At 43.8% G+C, this 17,211-nt stretch overlaps 1 long non-coding RNA gene across 1 annotated transcript in view; it reads left to right on the top strand.

The window, feature by feature from the left end:
• Positions 1-16,371, top strand: part of LOC138245983 (uncharacterized) — a 31,551-nt gene extending 15,180 nt beyond the window's left edge. The window contains exons 2-3 of the long non-coding RNA XR_011194201.1: positions 11,249-11,324; positions 16,243-16,371. This is a non-coding gene — a long non-coding RNA (uncharacterized lncRNA). The remainder of the gene's footprint in view (positions 1-11,248; positions 11,325-16,242) is intronic.
• Positions 16,372-17,211: the final 840 nt, after the last annotated feature.

The raw sequence follows: 17,211 nt of genomic DNA, 5'->3' as shown, positions 1-17,211 counted from the left end.
GCCCGATTGGGAAGTGATTGCATGGGAAATAATTGTATAGATGTCAGTAACCAGCAGTTGTTTTCCTTTTGTTTGTATGGTTAGTTTATAAAAAGTTTATAGCATCTGCCTATTCTGCAATGACACTTGAATCACACATTCTGTGATGAGAGTAGTAGTGCACTGTTGAGTGTTGCCTAGGGACGCACTCATCCAACGGTTCTTGTCGGCTCATTATTCTTTTAGGCCGCAGCTGTAAATCATATGGGCATTAGTGGGATACCCTAGACGTGAATGTGCTGTTAGGCCCGCTCTGTAAATGGTCCCAACGGCGAGTCAACAAGTTTGTACTAGTATTGATTACGTTGCATAGTATATTGCACCATTATGTTATCGCCTAGCTGAATGACATTTAGTGTCAGTGAGACCACACTATGCATTATGCTCCAATATCAGTGACTTACGAATGTAATGTAATGTTATGATAAAATGCTAATAAACAGATTCATGATCAAAAAAAATAGAGTGACATAGCGTAAGGTGGAGTGTCGCAGAGTACAATGTTATAGAATGTAGTAGAGTGGAGGGTTGTAGAATGAAGGGTCATAGATTGGTGTGTTGTACAGTGTCATAGAGAAGAGTGGCGTAGAGTGATGTAGAGTGGAGTGTTGTAGAATGGAGTGGAGCGGAGTGTTGTAGAGTGTCACAGAATGTTGTGGAGGGTTGTAGAGTGGAGTGTTATAGAGTAGATGGGAGTGGCGCAGAGCAGAGTGTCACACAAGGGAGTAGCATAGGGTGGCATGAAATGGAGTGGAGTAATGCGGAGGGGTGTAGAGTGGAGTGTCAGTGTGGAGTAAAGTGGAATGTCCTAGAGTAGCATAGAGTCAAGCAGAGTGCAATAGAGTGGAGTGGGGCAGAGCAGAGTGTCATAGAGTGAACTGACATAGAGTAAAAGGGCGCAGGCTGGAGTGGCCTAGAGTTGTATAGAGTAAAGTAAAGGGTTGTAGAGTGGAGTGAAGTGTCAAAGAGTAAAGTGCCGTAGAGTGGAGTGGCATAGCTTGGAGTGGTGTAGAGTGGAGTAAAGTGGCGTAGAGGGTCATAGAGTAGAGTGGCGTAAAGTGGCATAGAGTGTTGAGGAGTGGAGTGTCATAGAGTGGATTGGCATACAGTGTTGTGGAGTGGCGTAGGATGGAGTGGTGAGAATGGAGTAGAGTGGCCTAGAGTGAAGTGGCATGACGTGGAGTGGGGTAGAGTGGAGTGGAGAAGAGTAGAATGGCATAGAGAGGAGTAAAGTGGAGTTGAGAAGAGTAGAGTGGATTAGAGGGGAGTAAAGTGTTGTGAAGAGGCATAAAGAGAAATAAAGTGTTGTGGAGTGGCGTAGAGTGGAGGGTTGTAGAATAGAGGGCCGTAGATTGGACTGTTGTAGAGTGTCATGGAGTGTCATGGAGAAGAATGGCATAGAGTGATGTAGAGTGGAGTGTTGTAGAATAGAGTTGCCTAGAGTGGAGTGTGGTGCAGTGTTGTGGGGGTCGTAGAGTGTTTTAGAGTAGAGGGATGTAGAGTGGGGTGTTGTAGAGTGGAGTGGTGCAGGGTGGAGTGAAGCAGAGTGTCAGAGAGTGGAGTGGCATAGGGTGGCATGAAGTAAAGGGGAGTAAAGTGGAGGGGTGTAGAGTGGAGTGTCATAGAGTGGCATAGAGTGGAGTAAATTGTTATAGAGTGAAGTGGCATTTAGTAGATTACAGTGTCATTGAGTGAACTGGTGTAGAGTGAAAGGGTGTAGACTGGAGTAATGTAGAGTTGCACAGAGCAGAGTAAAGTGTCATAGAGTGGAGTGAAGTGTCGAAGACTGGAGTGCCGTGGAGTGCTATAGAGTGGAATGGTGTAGTGTAGAGTGGAGCTAAGTATCATAGAGTGGAGTGGCATAGAGTGGAGTAAAGTGGCATAGAGTGCCATAGATTAGAGTGGTGTAAAGTGACAGAGTGCTGTGGAGTGGTGTCACTGAGTGGCATAGGATGGAGTGGCGAGAATAGAGTAGAGTGGCCTAAAGTGAGGTGGTGTAGAGTGGAGTTGTGTAGAGTGATGCATAGTGGAGTATAAGGTTGTGGAGTAGAGTGGCCTAGAGAGAAGTGGCATAGAGTGGAGTGGCACTGAGTGGAGTAGAGTGGAGTGGGGAAGAGTAGAGTGGCATAGAGGGGCATAAAGTGGAGTGGAGAAGAGTAGATTGGCACAGGGGAGAGTAAAGTGTTGTGGAGTGGCATAGTGGGGAGTAAAGTGTTGTGGAGTGGCACAGAGTGGCGTGCAGTGGCATAGAGCAGAGTGTGCATAGAGTGGAGTGTTGTGGAGTAGAAGCTGTGGTAACGCACTGGTGTTACAGACAACACATTTTCAATTGAATAACCATTACATTTGCACTGGTATACAGTTTTACTGATCATACTATACAGCACACAAATGATAATGTGTGTAAATGGCATTAGCTAGTATACTGATCTGTTTTTATTATATTAAAATATTTGTTTACACACGCATCAGACTTACAAAAAAGGGCTTCATTAGTGCTTTCTCAATTCTAATATATTCTGAAATATTTGCACAGTTCATTTACAGACATTTAAATTTTGTTGTGTGCTAGAAAAAAATAACATCTTACAGCCTTCCTCCAGCACACCCCCAGTAACCAGCATAATTGTCACATAAATCGTGTCACTTTGAATTTAGAGAAGGAAAAGTAATCACCAAGATCCCGTGGAAGACAGAATTTGACATTTGACCTCTGTCTTTGATGCCACAGCATATGTGACAACATAAGAACAAAATTTCAAGGCCTGTTTACAAAAAGTGAACACTCGCGGAAGAATACATTAAACAGGCTATGCTCCATGAGAGGGACAAAGACCTACTGGACAACCTAAACAATGCCAGCAAATAGAAAGTAAGCAAGCATGAGTTACAAAACACAAAGCATATAGTAAGCAATGGGCTGAATGCATTGACAGTGAAGCTTTCCATATGTCCCCAATAAGTCATTGCAAACCAGGTAGGCTTTGACCCAAAAAGGAGTCTGAAAAGAGAGAGAAAGTCTCTAAAAGTGGAGGGAAACAGCTAAAAGCAGAGAAAAAGAGGCAAAGAGCGATGAGATATAGGTAAAAATGTTGAGATAAAAGCGGAAGACTAACAGGGAAATGATGAAGGAGTGAGTGAAATAGTGGGCAAAGAGATGAACAGCAAAGGGGCTGGACAAGAATGAGCGTGCAAAGAGTGAGAAGAAATACATAAATAAAAAAAAAACTGTGAAAGGAGAGTGGGCAAAGAGGGAAAAAGAGCTGAGCAAAAGTGAGAGTGCAGAGAGTGAAAGGAAAATGGCAATGAGGCAAAATAAGAGCAAGAAAGAGAAAGAGAAAAGTGGGCAAAGAGGAGAAAAGAGAGCTAAGATGAAAGGCAAAGAGCAGAAAAAGTAGGATTACTAGACAGAGGTGAGAAGCAGGAGAGACAGAGGTGGGAGGCAGGATTGTGAGACTGGGATCCTCAGGCCAGTATTGTAGCTGGGTGTGCGAGGACCAGGCCTGGTTAAAGGAAAAGACACTGGTAAGTGGGTAGGCAGGACTGATCAGTGCCTAAATAAATATGCATCAGGGTAGATAGACACAAACAGACCCAGACAAACACAAACAATCCAATTTGAGTAGTCAACACATTTTGATTTTGATAGGGAATCAGACCATTAGACCCTGAGTTTTCATACTTTTTTGTTTTTAACCTTGACATTGATATCAGATCATATTAATGATAGTTATCTTTGGCATCCATAGCCAACTTTAATTATTTTTGCTTCAGTCACATCCACTCATTACCGGCAATTGCTCTACAAAAGATCTGCAGCAAAGAGCCCTCTAGTAGGGCCCGTCAGGCATTGCAGTGCCGGCCTGACAAGGATCATGGCCCCATGATTCCCCGAGTCTCTAGCACAGACCCGGGTACTGCCAAACTACCTTTCACGGGGTTTCACTGCAGCTGCTGCCAACCCCTCAGACAGGTTTCTGCCCTCCTGGGGTCCAGCCAGGCTTGGCCCAGGAAGGCAGAACAAAGGACTTCCTCAGAGAGAGGGTGTTACACCCTCTCCTTTTGGAAAAAGGTGTCAGGGCTGGGGAGGAGTAGCCTCCCACAGCCTCTGGAAATGCTTTGATGGGCACAGATGGTGCCCATCTCTGCATAAGCCAGTCTACACCGGTTCAGGGATCCCCCAGCCCTGCTCTGGCGCGAAACTGGACAAAGGAAAGGGGAGTGACTACTCCCCTGACCTGCACCTCCCAGGGGAGGTGCCCAGAGCTCCTCCAGTGTGCTTCAGACCTCTGCCATCTTGGAAACAGAGATGCTGCTGGCACACTGGACTGCTCTGAGTGGCCAGTGCCAGCAGGTGACGTCAGAGACTCCTTCTGATAGGCTCTTACCTGTGTTGCTAGCCTATCCTCCTTCCTAGGTAGCCAAACCTCCTTTTCTGGCTATTTAGGGACTCTGCTTTGGGGAATTCTTTAGATAACGAATGCAAGAGCTCATCAGAGTTCCTCTGCATCTCTCTTCACCTTCTGCCAAGGAATCGACCGCTGACTGGTCAGGACGCCTGCAAAACCTCAACAAAGTAGCAAAGACGACTACTGCAACCTTGTATCGCTGATCCTGCCGCCTTCTCGACTGTTTTCCTGGTGGTGCATGCTGTGGGGGTAGTCTGCCTCCTCTCTGCACTAGAAGCTCCGAAGAAATCTCCCATGGGTCGACGGAATCTACCCCCTGCAACCGCAGGCCACAAAAGACTGCATCACCGGTCCTCTGGGTCCCCTCTCAGCACGACGAGCGTGGTCCCTGGAACGCAGCAACTCTGTCCAAGTGACTCCCACAGTCCAGTGACTCTTCAGTCCAAGTTTGGTGGAGGTAAGTCCTTGCCTCCCCACGCTAGACTGCATTGCTGGGAACCGCGTGATTTGCAGCTGCTCCGGGCTCCTGTGCACTCTTCCAGGATTTCCTTTGTGCACAGCCAAGCCTGGGACCCCGACACTCTAACCTGCAGTGCACAAGCTCCTGAGTTGTCCTCCGGCGTCGTGGGATCTTCTTTTGTGACTTCGGGTGAGCTTTGGTTCACTCTTCTTCGTAGTGCCTTTTCCGGCACTTCTGTGGGTGCTGCCTGCTTCTGTGAGGGCTCCCTATCTTGCTGGGCGCCCCCTCTGTCTCCTCACGCAATTGGCGACATCCTGGTCCCTCCTGGGCCACAGCAGCATCCAAAAACCCTAACCGCGACCCTTGCAGCTAGCAAGGCTTGTTTGCGGTCTTTCTGTGTGGGAACACCTCTGCAAACTTCTTCACGACGTGGGACATCCATCCTCCAAAGGGGAAGTTCCTAGTCCTCTTCGTTCTTGCAGAATCCACAGCTTCTACCATCCGGTGGCAGCTTCTTTGCATCCTCAGCTGGCATTTCCTGGGCATCTGCCCAATCTCGACTTTGTCGCGACTCTTGGACTTGGTCCCCTTGTTCCACAGGTACTCTTGTCTGGAAATCCACCTTTGTTGCATTGCTGGTGTTGGTCTTCCTTGCAGAATTCCCCTATCACGACTTCTGTGCTCTCTGGGGAACATAGGTGCACTTTACACCTACTTTTCAGGGTCTTGGGGTGGGCTATTTTTCTAACCCTCACTGTTTTCTTACAGTCCCAGCGACCTTCTACAAGCTCACATAGGTTTGGGGTCCATTCGTGGTTCGCATTCCACTTTTGGAGTATATGGTTTGTGTTGCCCCTATACCTATGTGCTCTCATTGCAATCTATTGTGACTGTACATTGCTTGCATTACTTCCTTTTGCTATTAATGCATATTTTTGGTATTGTGTACATATATCTTGTGTATATTTGCTATCCTCATACTGAGGGTACTCACTGAGATACTTCTGGCATATTGTCATAAAAATAAAGTACCTTTATTTTTAGTATATCTGTGTATTGTGTTTTCTTATGATATTGTGCATATGACACCAGTGGTATAGTAGGAGCTTTGCATGTCTCCTAGTTCAGCCTAAGCTGCTCTGCTAAGCTACCTTTTCTATCAGCCTAAGCTGCTAGACACCTCTTCTACACTAATAAGGGATAACTGGACCTGGTGCAAAGTGTAAGTACCCCTTGGTACCCACTACAAGCCAGGCCAGCCTCCTACAGGAGAGGCCTGTGGATGGGAGAGGAATGAGGCCATTGGAAGGGAATGTCAGAACCCCTTTCCCTTTCAGAAGGCCACAGGGCACAGAGGGGTGACTGTGCCTAACCCTGGTGGTTGAGACCTTTTACTCCTGATGTGCCAGGGCCCAACCTACTATGGATCCTGCTCAACTGGGCCAAGTACTCCTTCTGCACTATACTCTCAGTGGCAGCTGTGGTCGAGCAGTCAAGGCTCCCTAAGAAAGATGAAGATATATGTCAGTGAACATGACTCATAACTCAAAATGCCAACAGTACGAACAATAAATCAGTGCCCAGCCAAATACTTGCTTTTATAAGAAAAAAGTAGTACTTTATTTATGACTCTAAACATGCAAAGAAATGAGACATTCAGAAGCAACAAGACAATCCCTCTTGAGGTCTGGGCTCTAGTAGTTGTCAGGCAAACAACTGTCCCACTCTCCTTTGTGCAATGGGTTTAGGGTACTCAGCCCTAGGGCACTTAGGCACTTCAACTGTGACTACCCTGTATTACCTACACCAAAGCATTCCAAAGTGATCAAGCCTTTTTATGGGCGAGCACACGAAGTGCTCCGTCCATTCTGTAATCTCTCTTTGGGCTTGAAACCACGCCCATGCCACGTCAGTCACTTACATTGGTTTGTGGGCTTGCCTTTTAAAATCTGCTTGCTTTCATTTGTGAAAGGCATGCATACGTCATGCCTTTTCCGGTGTTTAGCCCACCTACACAGCACCGGTAAAGTACCAAGAACATACGAGGCTCGATGTTTTCAGCCTGGGGTCCGGACTACTTTATCTGTTTATTTTCCACACAGCGTGATCGCTCTGCATTTCACATAGCGCGATCGCGCTGTTTTACAACACTAATAGCTCTAACTCGAACAAAAGCAAGACCTGTTGCAATGAAAACGCTTGTTTACATAACTGCTGGCAACCCAGCCTGATGCACTGAGGGGATCACTGCTGGTAATTTTGCATATGGTCGCCACTAATGTAATCTTGTATGATGTGATCACCATCAAAACACTAGTAGTAATAGTAGCTCGCAATGATTTTCATTGAACATAAGTAGCTCTTATTACACAAAAGCTGGAGATCCCTGGTCTACATCCATGTTGGTGATGTTTACTGATGTTGATGTTGGTGATGTTTACTGACCGTTTGCAGAGGGACTGCAGGGGAGGAGAATGAGGCAGCTAGGTGAGTGGGGTTGAGGAGGCCCCGGAGTAATCTCGGCCCCTGCTTTGTCCCTTCCCCCTTTTCTCATAAGGGGTCAAAGGCGAGCTGCAGACCTCCAGACAGTACCCTCCTCAGCATTTTGTGACTGTGACTGGATGGTTTAAGGCCCCTGAATTGTTGATACTCCTCATGGCAATATGCTCCACTGTAATGAGATGATTGATGGGGTTCTGACCTGCATTAAGGCTCACTGAGTAACAGCCCCGGCAGAAGCAGATAAGGTGGGGTTGTCTTGCTACTCTTTTGGCCCAAGACACAGTGGAGGCCTGCACCTAGTCGGGGTACATCTTGTGGGACAACACTAAGAACTGTTGGGCCACAGACAGACTACCCTACAATGTCTTGTACATACATAGAAAGGTCCCTCTGAACAAGGGAGGGCTGCTCGTGCTTTACGGGGCTCAGAAGGGAACCACGAGAACCCAGGTGTTGGGGGGGATCGAGGAAGTCAGGGGAAGGGGGCCGGGAATTCAAAACACTTGTGACTGACCTACTTCCCTGCAGACACCTCATTCCTCGAGTGTGAGAGAGGCAATTGCTACATCAGTCCACTTTTTGCATTTGAAAGATCAAACAAGCATTGGTATAGCCAACAGGTCTCGTCCTTTGGCCCTTATAAGTGTTTAGAATTGCAGCATATTATCCAGAACACAGCTGCTATTTTCTTTTTTTGTGTTGGTGGTGTCTCTTGCCTTAGGCATTGAATGTCCCACTTCTAACTTATACTGTTACTGAAACTGCAGATTAAGCTAAAAAATATCATATTGATGTAGAAAACACCTACACTATGATGGACACTGATCAACATGAGACGGATTATGGATAATGAGTGGTGCCAGTGGGGTTACACATCCATGTAATTAGCAAGGAAAGGTACTGATATAGAAGTCAAGTGCTGGATAATAAACACATTGGAGCAGGAGAGGCCCAAAAGACTTAAGAAATAAAATCAGGGTAGGTTGTGATTGGTTGGAGGAAGTATACCAACTTGCCAGATGCCATACCAGGAAACCACACACACTGGAAATGCTAGCTAGTTACACGAGAGATGATATGAAAATAGAACAGAGAGCTAGAAGCACATGTAAGGGAAAGAAAAATGTTAGAGGGAGCATACAGAGATGACAGACAGAACTGCAGCAGACGGACAACAGCAGACACATGACAGATAACAGACAACAGCAGATAGACAGATGCTAGCAGACAGACAGAATGTCAGCAGGCAGATGGCAGCAGACAGACAGATGACAGGAGACAGGCGATAGACAGATTACAGCAGACGGACAACAGCAGCCAGACAGACAGACGACAACAGACAACAGCAGATAGATGACAGACAGCAGACAGGCGACAGATGACAGACAGATGACAAACAGATGACAAACAGATGACTGCAGGCGACAAAAGATGACAACAAACAGCAGACAGATGACAGACAGCAGACAGGTGACAGCAGACAGACGGACAGATGACAGCAGACAGATGACAGACAGAAGACAGACAACAGCAGACAGATGACAGCATGGAAACAACAACAGACACAGACAGACGACAGACAGACAACAGCAGAAAGACAACAGACAGATAGCAGACAAACAGCATACAGACGACAGACAGATGACAGCAGACAGACAAAAGCAGATAGAATGCAGATTACAGCAGATAGACAGATGACAGCAGAAAGACAGCAGACAGATGACAGCAGCAGAAGGCAGCAGACCAATGACAGCAGACAGATGACAGACAGACAGCAGGCAGACGAAAGTAGACAGACGATGACAGACAAATGGCAGCAGACAGAAGACAGCAGAAAGATGACAACAGACAGACAACAGCAGAGAGACAACCTGCAGACAGATGACAGCAGATGACAGACAGCAGAGAGACAGACAGAAGGACAAAAGACAGACAGCAAATGACAGGAGACAGATGACATCAGACACACAAGAGACAGATGACAGCAGACCGACACCAGACAGACGAAAGACAGGTGACAGCAGACAGACAGATGTCAGGTGACAGCAAACAGACAGATGACAGCAGACAGAGAGAAGACAGCAGAGAGACAGGCAACAGCAGACAGAGAGATTATAGCAGACAGATGACAGAAGACAGGACAACAGACAGACAGCAGACAGACAGATGACAGCAGGCAGACAACGACAGCAGGCAGACAGACAGCAAACAGACAGATGACAGCAGACAGACAGCAGCAGATAGGCAGACTGACGACAGCAGACAGGCAAAATGCAGAAAAATTATAGAAGACCATTGGACAGACGACACCCGTCAGACAGACAGAAGCAGACAGATGACAGACAGACAACAGCAGACAGACTGATCACAGCAGACAGGAGATGACAGCAGACAGACAACTGTAGACAGATGACAGACTGACAGATGATAGACAGATGACAGCAGACAGACGACAACAGATGACAGCAGATGGATGACAGACAGCAGACACACGAGAGCAGGCAGACAACAGCAGACAGCCAGACAGATGACAGCAGGCACACAAACAGCAAGCAGATGACAGCCGACAGCAGAGAGACAAAAGCAGACAGACAGAAGACAGATGACAGCAGAGAGACAACAGCAGTCAGGAGACAGAGAGACAGCAGTAGATGACAGCAGACAGACAACAGACAAAAACAGAGAGATGACGACAGCAGACAGACAACAGCAGGCAGACAGACGACAGCAGACAGACGACAGCAGACAGAAAATGACAGCAAACATGAGAACAGCAGACAGACAGACATCAGACAGATGACAAACAGCAGGAAGACAAGAGCAGACATATGACGATGACAGACAGACCACAGCAGACAGATGACGGCAGACAGACGACGGTAGACAAACGACGACAGACAGATGACAGCAGAGAGATGACAGACAGACAGCAGACAGGTAGCAGACAGACAACAGCAGACAGACAGGTGACAGACAGTTAGGCAGGTAGACAACAGCAGATGCCAGACGGCAGATGACAGCAGACAGACAGACAGGAGACAGATGGCAGCAGACAACAGCAGACAGATGACAGACAGCAGACAGATTAGAGACAGACAGCAGACACAAAAGAAAACAGACAGAAGTCAGACAACAGCAGAAAGATGACAGCAGACAGAGTTGACAGCAGACAGACAGATGGCAGCAGACAGAAGGCAGCAGATAGACATCAGCAGATGGACAACAGATAGATGGTAGACAGATGACAGCACACAAACAGACAGCTGACAGACAACAGCAGACAGACAATGACAGCAGGCAGGCAGACAACAGACACCCAGATAGCAGTAGTCAGACGACAGATAGATAACAGCAGACAGACAGGCTGGTAGGTAATAGATAGCTAGATACATAGATACACAACAGATAGATGGATAACAGAAGGTAGATAGATAACAGACAGATAAATAACAGACTAGACAGATAGATTGACAACTGATAGACAGACGATAGATAGATAGATAGACAGACAACAGATAGATATAGACAACAGATAGATAACAGAAACTAGATAGATAACAGATAGATGACAGACTAGATAGAAGGATGACAGACAGGTATGGGATCTTAAAGAAAACAATGTGATTGCCTTGTATGTTTTCCCTTTTTCACATATCAAAGGAAAATGACCCAAGCTCAAAGTGTTGTTGTTCGATATATAGTGATCAAAAAGAAAATGCTCAAAAATAATGACGTGAACTATCCAATTGCTGTTCAACTATGAAGATAGCAGTTGCATGTTTAGAATGGATTCAAACTAATATGTGTCCTGTGTGTCTGTTTCTGTTTTCTTTTTTAGGTTTGAGTTTCCCTACGGAAGAAAGTGCACCATGCATAACAGCAGAAAGGAATGTGATGACCCCTGTGAAAAACAAGTTGGGTGGTGTAATGCTTTCTAAAATGCAGTGTGATCATGTCCTAAAGAGGGTGCGAGACACATTTTTTCGATGAACGTTCACAATGAAATTAATCAACTAAGTCACCTGACACCAACTCAGCTGCACATCACTGCCATCCAGGAATTCGTGTGTAATAACTAGGTTTGAGCCACGGCGTCAGCTTAACAAACATCCTGTGATCGTGGGTTCATCAACCAACCTCCCCCAAGTCTAAAATATGAATGTGACCATGTGTATTGGAACTGGTGATCGCGTAGAACGCTCCAGTGCCCTAGGGATGAGTCTGAGCTAAAAGCTAGGCACAGTGCGGGAGAAGCAGGTGAGGAATGGGGGTGGGGGCTGGTTGGAACTGGGGAACCAGGTTCCAGTTCCAGCCTGAGCTAAACATCCTGAGCACATCAATTAATCTCCTGTGCCTTAAAAAAAATCTGACCTTGTGCACTGTAACTGGTGGTCATGAAAAATGCAATATACACAACATTCTGAAAACACAAGCTGAGACCCAAAATAAACGAGTGTGCCCAAACTAACATAAATAGAGAGGAGGGAACAACTACATGTAAATTGTGTCTAGGTCCCAGTCTACCATTACAATTGACTATCACTGGCACTGATTGTTTCTTAGTGCTATTCCTACTTTAAAATTTAAAAATTCATATCTCCTGTCGGCCTGAAATGAGTAGTCGTGGATACGTTGTATGACAAGGATATTTATTTCATTAAAGAGCATAAATCGGTAACCGTAGAAGAGGGGCACAGGCACCGCAACAAACCGTCGCTTCTCACCATCTGTCACCTGGAACACTGTGACATCACACTATATGATGTCACACGATTCCAGGTGACACATCCAGGTTCTAACCACATCACCACACTTCTTCCCCCCTTTGAAACACTTCTTCCTCCCTTTGAAAGCTATACCCAAACTAAATACATAGGTTAAACATTAAGCATGAAACTAAAATAATTCTATGAATAACAACAACATATAAGATTATCCGCCTTTCAAAGAAATTCTTAAGAAACATGTGGTATACAAATAAGCTCTATAGATCATACAAATTTTTTTTTTTATGTCATGACATAATCTCAAAATTTTGCAGGTTTATATCCAACTCTCACACTTTTCCTCCCAAAATCCTCTCTAGTTTCAGCCGGAACATTGATCATTAATTGTTTTTTTTGCCCTGCATTTTCATGGTGGGGTCCAAAGCTATTCTAGTAGTACTCCACCAAGTACCATCTGACAATTTCACAGCATTCCTACGCAATTCTTGAATTTGCAGAGAATCCCTGAATTTTGACATACCTTTCCTAAGCAACAAAGGATTCTTTACCCGCACCCAATCTCCAACATGCAGTCCATCACTTTTGTCTTGTGACCCACACAATTTCCTTTGTCCTCTAGTATTCGAATTGGTCTCTGCTATTTGCCAGATTTTTTTTACATCCGCCCCTTCATGAAATAATTTGACCATCCAGAATGGGCATAATTCAGTAGTAGCAACTCTACCCCAGTGGCTACATGTAGTTTCGTGCGATAAGAACACAATCCACTAAAACTCGGTTAAATCTCTCCACCATTCCATTGCTTTGAGGATGATATAAAGGTGTTCTAATGTGTTTAATACCACATTTATTTAAGAATTGTACCATTTCTGATGAAACAAACTGAACACCATTATCAGTCAGGATTTGTTCAGGAAAACCTTCACGAATAAAAATGTTCCTTAAGCAATTGATGACACTTTGGGTGGTAGAAGCCCTGACAAATTCTACCTCAACCCATCTTGAAAGATGGTCAATAATGACTATAACGTACCTCATATCAGGTGGTAATACATGATACGGACCCAAGAAATCTAAACCTAGCTTTTGCCAAGCCCTAGCTGGAGATGGCACGAAAGAATCCGTGTCTCTCCCTGTGATCAAAACCTTGTCACTCATGGAGCACTTAGTACAAGTCCTTACATACTCCTCTATCTCTTTATCCATTCTGGGCCACCAAAAATCTGATCTCAATCTCCTCTTCGTGATGGTCGCACCTAAATGACCAGAATGAGCGCTAACAATTAAATCCCTTCTCATGCTTTCAGGAGGAATAAGTTTATCACTCCTCACTAATTTGTCACCCTCAATAGATAATTCATCTGACACCTTCCAAAATGGTTGAAGATCCGGTGAAAGATTTTTCTCTTTGGGCCATCCAGACTTCACCAAACACATCACTTCACTTAATAAGTTATCTTTCTTCACTGACTCAATCCAACTTTCCTCATCTAAAGATTTACAACCTTCAGAAATGTAAGCTACAAAACATTCTTCAATCTCTGTTTCCCACTCTTCTTCATCATCCTCTTTGATAGGTAATCGAGACAGAAAATCAGCCCTACTGTTTTTCCCACCAGGTATATACTCAACAGAAAAATTGAATTCTAATAGTTTGGCAGATAACCTAGCAATTCTAGCTGTAGAACGTTTAATCTTTCTCCCTGATAATATGTCTACCAAAGGCCTATGATCTGTTTTTAAGATAAATTGCCTGCCCCACAAATATGGTTTAAATTTCTCAACACTCCACACACATGCCAACAGTTCTTTCTCTATCGCTGAGTATTTGCGCTCCACTAAACGTAGGGATCTCGATGCAAACCCTATAGTCCTTTCAAAACCATCACTCGAAATTTGTGTTAAGACAGCACCTAAACCATATTCACAAGCATCTACCGTAACCACAGTTTGCAAACCTTCTGTAAAAGGTCACAACACTGGTGCTTTAATAATGTCTTGTTTAACTTTTTCAAATGCTTTGCTGCACTCATCTGACCAAGCAAAAATAAAAATTTTCCTAAGCAGAGCTCTAAAACACTCAGTGGTATTGGCAAAAATTTTCAGAAATTTTGCATAAAATTCACATAATCCTAAAAATGACAACAATTGTTCTTTAGTTTCAGGAGGAGGCGCCTCTAAAATACTTCTTACTAAACCCGGCTTTGGTTTAATCCCTTGCTCAGATAAAATATGACCCAGGTACACAACCTCGCTTGACTTGAACACACACTTCTCTTCCCTTAAAGTTACCCCTCTATCTTCTAATGTGGTTAAAACATTTTCTAAAATTTTATCATGTGCTAATTCGGTGTCCGAAAAAAACAAAATATCATCCTGAAAAACAACAACATTTGGATTATCACTAAACATGCTAGACATAAGTCTCTGAAAAACTGCTGCTGCCGAAGCTAAACCAAAAGGCAGCCTACAGAACTGAAATGTGCCATCAGGTGTGACAAAGGCCGTCAAATGTCTGGAACAAGCATCAAGCTCTACTTGATGGTAAGCTGATTTTAAGTCCAATTTTGTAAACCAGCTAGACACCCCAACTTTTGCGATCAAATCTTCAATCCTTGGTAAAGGAAAATTGTCTACCCAAATTTCCTTATTCAAGCTTCTCAAGTCCACACACATTCTTAAGCCCCCTGAACTCTTCTTAGTTAGAACAATTGGAGACAACCACAAAGTGCCCTCGACTTTCTCTATTACACCTTGTTCACACAAATCTTGTAACAGGTTTGACAATTCTGTCCTTATACTGAAAGGTACATTCCTTAATCTATGTTTGACAGGAACTGCATTTTGTTTAAGTTTGATAGTATGTGTAAAATTAGTTATCTTCCCAAGTTTGTTTTGAAATAACCTTTTGAATTTCTGTTGCCATATGCTTGTCCCCTCTGCAATAGTGTTCACAGGGCTTGATCTGTTCTTTTCAATATACACAGGTATTTCTTGTCCTGGTTTAATAACTAGATTAAATTCAGCCTGGTGAATCAACCCTAAGACATTGATTCCCTTTTTAGCCACATAGACTTTCCCATGAATAGTTTCATTATAAATGGTTAGTGACGCACAAAAATAACCCAGTAGGTCAATTCTACTTCCTTCAAAAGCAACTGTGGAAACATCAGGACTACATAGTGGTTTTGCCCCCCAAAATTCATCATATTTATCTTTTGACACAATAGTAATGCGAGCTCCCGTGTCTACTAATAACTTAATAGCCACCCCTTCTATTGATACAAGAATGTCAGGATCCACAATCAACTTGTTACTTGTATGTCCAGACTCTTTGACCATCAATACAAACTGATTCTTGTCTTGTTGTTCCATCTGAATATCATCATTAAGAACGCAGCGGACATTGTTCTTCCGAGGACCTCTGCAAACTTGTGAAAAATGACCAGTTTTGTTCAATTCCTACACTGTTGGCCAACTGCAGGACAATTTTTTAAAGAAGACACATGAGAAGAAGCCCCACATCTATAACAGAAAGTTTTCTGGCCAGATTTAACCGTAGAAAAAGTTCTAGGTGTCGTAAAACCATCTTGTTTTTTCTCCAAACAATAAAACTTCTTATTGTCAACACTCTGAATATTTGTTACTGCGCCTGATATTGTTGTATTTGCTAAGGAAGATTCCAACTGTTTTGCATCTTCCAAAGAACACTCAATACTTTTCGCAATATCAATAGCTTTATCTAGAGAAGGATCTTTACACGTAAGTAATTTTTCCTGAATTTTCTTAGAAAAGCATCTTGCTACCAATTGATCCCTAATCAACTGAGATGTAAAATTCTCAAATTCACATTTTGCAGCTAATACTTTCAATGCAGTAATAAAAGTATCAATACTTTCATTAGAATTTTGCGATCTGGTAAAAAATGTATATCTATGCACTACAATATTCTTGGTTTTAACAAAATGTTTATCCAACTGTGCAATTGCCATGTCAAATTCATCTAACTCTTCTTCTTCGCCCATTTGATACGCAGGTAGATGATCAAAAACATTTTGTACTTCAACTCCTAAATAATAATACATTAGACTTTTTTTTCTTTCAGGTCTGAATCTATGACCGTCGATAGCTCCTAGAAAAGCTTTAAAGGATCGTAACCACAGTTTCCATTCCAAAGGAGGATCACCTGGATCTTGCAAGAAAGGAGCAGGTGGTTGGATATTCTGCATTGTCCAATCAGTTGAAAATGTCTAAACAAAAATACTTCCAAAAATGTATTTTAAAAAACAATTTTTTAAAATAATTAGATCTTCTTTCCCTTCTTTTGTTTTTAAATATATTCTTCCCAATGTAAGATGGCCGACAAGAAAAGTGCCAAATATCTTGAGTCCCTTTTCTATTTTGCTGATAAGTTAGTAACAGGAAGTGCACAAAAAAACAGTAACACCGGAGCCTGAAGAACAGTTGAAAGCCGAAGGTGAGAATTGCAGTTTCTGCTTGCTTAAATAACTTTAACATTAATCCTTAATCAATCCTTAATTGACACGATCAATGCGTGTGTACCTTGCCCGCAACAACCTGTTAAAATGTTTGCTGCGCGAGCTCCAGAATACACAGATTTGCGCGCGTGTATCATGCGCGCGACATTTGCTGCACGAGCGTCTCAAACCTGTTCAAATTGTCTCACGCTGCAGCCAACAAGCTGATTTGTAACTGCCTTCTAGACGTGAAAACTCTGTGCCCCCCACACCTCCACAGCAGTTACTGTACTTGCCGTCAGAAACACCAGATTTCGATTTTCAAAACTTCTCTTCATTCCACCATCGCTTTGAATATTCAGTGTTCATTTGTGTTCCTGAGCATCTTGGTTCCTTCTACTCGTCGCCACATGAAATGAGTAGTCGTGGATACGTTGTATGACGAGGATATTTATTTCATTAAAGAGCATAAATCGGTAACCGTAGAAGAGGGGCACAGGGACCGTCGCTTCTCACCATCTGTCACCTGGGATACTGTGACATCACACTATACGATGTCACACGATTCCAGGTGACACATCCAGGTTCTAACCACA

The sequence above is a fragment of the Pleurodeles waltl genome, chromosome 7 (assembly GCF_031143425.1).
Source record: "Pleurodeles waltl isolate 20211129_DDA chromosome 7, aPleWal1.hap1.20221129, whole genome shotgun sequence".
Classification (NCBI taxonomy): Eukaryota; Metazoa; Chordata; class Amphibia; order Caudata; family Salamandridae; genus Pleurodeles; species Pleurodeles waltl.
This window is presented reverse-complemented; position numbering and strand designations above follow the sequence as displayed.